Raw genomic sequence first — 6118 nt, forward strand, 5'->3', positions numbered from 1 at the left:
AAAGTGTATCATTTTCCCAATTAAAATCAATTATGTGACCTCTGAGGGTCTTTGTACAAATTATGTAGAAAACTGGAAAGTTTTCTAGGCAGAAGTGCAGTTTTTGGGAAGCTGGTGTGAAAACCAGCTGAGAGAGGGGTTGTTTTTGTAAAGAACTGAGAACAGGAGGGTGCCTCCTATCTGCTAAACCCAGTTGGCGCCCATCCAATTGTATTACCATGCTCCCCTCTCCTTTGCAAACCTTAGGGAGCCTTTTTAACCTAATCTTTCCACTCTTAGCAAACCCTAGTCGCCCCTACGTGTTTAATCTCCACCCTCCACCTCTTTTAATCTCAACTATTCATTTTAGGGCTCTCCTTTATAGCTTTTAAAACCTAGGGCGCCACCTATTCTGCTAATCTTCACCATTCAGCCCCTCACCTCCAAATCTCAGCCATTCCCTCCATCTTATATCCTAACCTTTTAATCTAGGACACTACCTATTCTTTTAATCTTAACCCTTCAATCCTACATGTTCTAATCTACACCCTCCATTTCTGGGCGCCCAAATCTCAACCCTACATAATATTGGGCACCCTCTCCCTTTATTTTCAGCCATAGGATCACCCTAAATCTCAGCCCTACATAATCTTAACCCTTCTAGTTTTACACACCAGTCTCCAAGGTCTAGGGTATAACTGAAAATTGGTTTAGGTTTAGTGTTTCAAATAAACACACACTACATGTTCTTCGGTTCTAACCCTGGCAGTTGAGACAAACTGCCCCAGCCTTCTTGGCAGCACATCAGTGTTAGCCTTGGTAGGATAAACTTCCCCAAGTCTATCCAACGGTTGATACCATTCTAAATTAACACGGGTCTCATAAGTGTCTAATTTAAGGGTAATTACATAGAAATACACCAATTATAACATGAAACAATTATATACTTTTGTTCATTTATAATAAATGCATCAGTACATTAATCTAATTGGAGCTAAGGGTATACATTGTCTAACAGTCATCACATTGTTCAAGAATGGAAATGAAGACCTTACCTTCATATATAAAGGGATAGATAGCTCAAGCCAAATCAAGTCTAGCAATTAAATGTGTCCCATGCATTGGCACAAAAACTTTTGTGCCATAGGTTACATCAATCCAATTTAACTTTGCTTTGTGTAATCTTTTTGCATGTGCTACATTCACATGTTATTTAATTTAAAAAATTAAAAAATTAAATATTTATTTATTTGATGCCATTGGCCCAAAGTCATTAATCATTAGACTCGGAAAAGCCCGTAAGCCCGGCCCAAGCCCATATAGGGTTAGGCTTGGGCCTGCAATCTAGGCTCGAGTTGCAGACCGAGGCAGTAGGCTGGGCTGGGCCCGACCTAGCTTAAAGGTCTTATCATTAGTTTTGAAGCCGGCCAGACCCATGATCACCCCTACTTACATGCCCTCCGCCACTATTTTCTTCATCACTCAACAGACCTCTTTCCAATCAAATAGAGTAGAGGCAACTGAATCAAACTTGCCAAGTAGCCATCACACAACACATCATAGCAGTTCAACCACATCTATTACAGCATAAGCAGAAAATCTAACCTCATTGTTGATCTTGTCTACGTTTGAGAACTCTACATGTCAACACTAAATGATGATTGGATTGATTGGTTCAGACCGCAAATGTTGATCGCAAGCAGTAGAGGAATTGATAATCAACACCACTATCATTAACGACACCACTGAGATTTTTCATTCTCTGTTTTTTAAATCAGCCAAATTTTGTTGTTTTTTTTTACATTTTTAATGTTTTTCCTATAATCATTGATATGTTTTTACAAAATTCCTGCTTTTATATGTTATGTCATCTTTTTAATGTTTTTTTTTTGTAATTTCTGTTATTTATCTTCAATTTTTTTGTGTTTGTATAATTTTGTTGTATTTTCCAGAAATTTCTGTTATTTTTCTATACTTTTAGATTTTTCTATGTTTTTTAATATTTTCTTTAATTTCTGTTGTTTTTTTGCATTCTTAGTATTTTCTTCAATTTATGTATTCTTTCTACAAATTTCATTATTTTTTCATTTTCTATAATTTTTGCTATATTTTCCTGTAAATTTCCTTGCATTTTATTTAATTTTCCATAATTTCTGTGTTCCTTTTATGTCTTCATGACTTAAAAAATTTCTGTGTTCAATCCAATCCATTTATTTTTCTCCAAATGGGTCATTAAGGGTTAGCGGGTTGAAGCTCACCCAAACCCAACCCATCTTTTAATAATTTATACAAGGGTAAATTTCTTAAACTACCCTTATGGTTTAGCTAATTGAGTAAGTATACCCCTATTGTTTGACTATTGTCTTAACACTATCCCTACTATTTCTAAAAATTACCATTGTTGTTAAAATATTGATGGAAGGGCTGAAATGTCCATTTTGCCCTTAATTTTCTCCTCTAGTTCTTTTTCTTCTTCCTCAGTCTGGTCTTCGCCATGCAGGTCCAAATCCAGTCATCCTGCCTCCAATGTCAGATTTACTGGGTCCCGTTAGGCTGTTTAGCTTTGCACTGCTTGAGATAAGCATTCTCAATTTCACTATAGCTCTTTGGTATTGGTCCGCTGCTGCGTCAAGTGGGATGAACATAGAACATGGCCAGTCAAAGGTGGAAGAAGAAGAAGAAAAAAAAGATAAGGGTAAATTTCTTAAGCTACCTCTACTGTTTAGTTAATTCACTAACTCTACCCTTACTATTTAATTATTGTTCTAGAGTATCCTTAAGTTTTTTGACAATTGACTAAAACTTTTCTTGTGTTAATTTTTTCGTCACACTCAATCACACATGACATCATGTGACCTATATTTTTTTCAAAAATTTCAAAAATACCCTTTCAAATCTCTTTGTCTCTCCTCACCTCTTTCTTGTCAACCAAGGCATTGTCGTTTGGGATCCTCACCTCTTTCCCAGCAGATCTGAAGATATAAAAGTCCAAATCTCAGATCCTGTACGCACACCCATTAGCTTTCTCCCCCAACCTCATATCCCAATTGCAACAATGATACGGAGAAAGCTAAGCTAAGAGAAACAAAGAAAAGAAAAAAAATGAGACTTCTCGTTTGGGATGATGAACAGAGAAACTGGAATCGTATTTTCATAACATTAACGAGACTTCTCCTCGTTCCCTAGTCTGAGCTGATCCTAAATTCATGGGCTCTTCGACAGGGATCTGACCGCCGGGGGGTCATCGTTGATTGGCTAGTGCATGATGGAGTAATAAAAGTATTTTCCAACGAAGAAATGATCTAGGAGCTACTCGAAAACCAGCACCACTTTTGTCCATATCTGAAATAGGTCGCTATAAGAAAACCGAAAATTAGAGACAAGAAAAGAAAACCGAAAATTACAGAATACAGGGTACTACAATAAAAGTACATTGTACACACACAACCATTCTGGGTTCCGAGGAAGGAGCCGGGGAAGGGTAGCTTGAAACGGATGAGTTGAGAATGGATCTGTTTCGCTTCTAATAGGGCCAACATTCGTGTGCAGGCTTTGAGAATGGACGATAGGTCAGAGCATCTAGCTTTTGGGGTCTCCGAGACATGGTCCGGTAACATGTAATGACCTCCCTGGGTTCATTACTTTGAGCGAGACCTCAAATGATTGCATTCCAGTCGTTAGTGGTCGGATTTTCAATTCAACTAAAAATCTCACCGGCATAGTCGAGGCTCTCGAACGGGGAGATGGCACAGAGCTCGAGAAGTTTGGTTGTGAAGTACAAAACTGAAAAAGACCAAGTTTGACAATTGGGCTTGAAAAAAGGTTATTCCTTACGTATTTCGCATGGCAGTTATTTCTGTATTTCACATGGAGTGGCAGTTGTCCATCTCTGTGAAGAGAAAAGGAAATGTCAAGAAAATACGGTTAGCATAGCGGTAATCAGGGGCAACAAAACTTACACTGAGCGGTAATCAAGGGCGATAAAACCTAATTCCTCCCTTAGGCTACATTTGGTTTGTGGGATGGGATGAGAATATTCCCTTTTTCTCTCATTTGTTTCAAGGGAAACAGGGGGATGGGATGACAAAAAGTAGGATGCGAGATCCCAAAATTGTGGAATTGGATCGCACAAAAACCATACGACCTTGATGGAAAAACTCGAAAAAACTCAAGTTTCTTCATCTTCATCCTCTGCCCCGCCGTTGTTGGTAACCACCGCTGCTACTAGTAACCACCGCCACTGTTGGTAACCACCATTGAAGATGTTTCTACTATGGTAAAACTCAAATCGACGCAAATATAGATCGAAGGTTTTCTACCATGGTAGAACTCAGATCTGGGTGTGAAGATACAGATCAGAGCTTCAGTCATGGAGTTCTTTGTCTCTCCCTCCATCTTTCTCTTCTCTCTTCTCCCTCACCTTCTCTCCCTTGTAACAATGTTTTCCCATATATAAAACCAAACAATAGAAAGGTAATTTTTACACTTTCCCATCCCATCTCATCCCACCCAAATCTTCCCACAAACCGATTGGAGCCTTAATGCTTTAACGAATCAAGGGTGAAGGGATATGAAAATGACTTAACTGAATGAGGATATACAAAGAAAAAGATTAGAAAAGTGATATCATTGCCGTCAAGTGTTGCTTTCTTCTTTGCTTGAGAAAGTGATGGGCTACAGATGTGGAAAGACTGAGATGAGGGGGGAGAAACGAGAAAGGAGGTGAGAAGAATTAATGAACCGGGCCTCAGAAAATGGGTGCAAACTTAGGTGTTTAAGAGAGGGCAAAATGGGCATTTCAGTAATTGACAATAATCATACAGTAGGGTGTACTTAGTCAATTAGTTAAACCATAAGGGTAATTTAACAAATTTACCCAAGATAAAAGGGAGCCAGAGAAAGAAATTGGAGAAAAAGAGGTTGGAGGGGAAAAGGGAGTGTCACTGCTCCGCCATTGCGCCAAGATTGGGAAGGTAGTCTGGAACTGACCAAAAGCTCACAAACCTCTCGGACCCCTTGGCAACCCTTCAACAGCCCTAGAATTGCAAGATCATTCTCGGACCCCTTGGAGGGGAGAAGGGAGTCTCTCTCTCTCTTGGTAGTCTGGAACTGACCAAAAGCTCGCAAACCTCTCCGACCCCTTGGCAACCCTTCAACAGTCCTAGAACTGCAAGATCATTCATGAAACATTCAAGCAATTACAAACATCGGAGGCAATTACATGATCGATCGGTTCCAGCTACAAAGCTTCGTCGGCAACTTTGATTTCTAGTAGACCTTCCCTCTCAGGCCTCCGACATCCCAATTGAACCACTACAGCTCCGTGAACTTGCACAGAGCTCCACTGCCACGGAACATAGCACGTTTGAGCATTTCCTGCTTCCTATTTCAACAAACGGATAGACAGAGCTCCACTGCTTGCTCTACCGCCATGAAACAGAGCACATCCGAGCATTTCCTGCTACCTGTTTCAATAAACAAAGAGATAGAGCTCCACCGCCACGGAACAAAGCACGTCCAAGCACACGAATGAGTTTGAGATCAGAAAGGGGTGGTCACGATGATGTGTAGTTCTGGTTAATCAAAAATAAGAAAGGAGGTTCTGGGTTGCGATGTGTAGATTGGAAAGGGGGTTTGGATTGAAAGATCTGGATCTCGATCACCAAACTCTGACACGGTTCAAACGATGCCAAAGGAGTGGCATGAGTACAAGATTTGGACTCTATATCTTAGTTCGAGAGAGAGAGATTTGAAAGTGTATTTTCGGAATTTTAAAAAATATCAGTCGCATAATGTGATATATAACGGAGTATGATGGAAAGTTAACAGTAGGGGAGGTTTTAGTCAATTATCAAAAAATTTAAAGATAGTTTAAGACAATAATTAAAACGTAAGGATAGAATTAGTTAATTAACTAAATAATAGGGATAGTTTAAGAAATTTGTCAGTCCCTGCTTATAATCGGCTTATGAAGCTTCATCTAATGCTCTATGCATAGAAAGTTTATCCATGCACTAAAAGTTTGGACTCGTTCTTCATACGAAACTACGTACGATCCTAGACTGAAAACTTGATAAAAAAACCAAAGTCCGTTCTTGTTGGGTGGCAACCACCTAGTTAAAGCTGGGTAAATCTTAAT

At 39.3% G+C, this 6118-nt stretch overlaps 1 long non-coding RNA gene across 1 annotated transcript; it reads right to left on the reverse strand.

Annotated features, from left to right (window-relative positions):
* Window positions 1-3282: 3282 nt before the first annotated feature.
* On the reverse strand, window positions 3283-5800 carry LOC148876776 (uncharacterized). The gene is made up of 2 exons (XR_016100672.1): window positions 3939-5800; window positions 3283-3868 (listed from the first exon to the last, which is right to left on the reverse strand). It is a non-coding gene; the product is annotated as an uncharacterized LOC148876776 (long non-coding RNA).
* Window positions 5801-6118: the final 318 nt, after the last annotated feature.

This window comes from Nelumbo lutea, chromosome 1 (assembly GCF_056320005.1).
Source record: "Nelumbo lutea isolate HS-2025 chromosome 1, American lotus-T2T, whole genome shotgun sequence".
NCBI classification, from domain to species: domain Eukaryota; kingdom Viridiplantae; phylum Streptophyta; class Magnoliopsida; order Proteales; family Nelumbonaceae; genus Nelumbo; species Nelumbo lutea.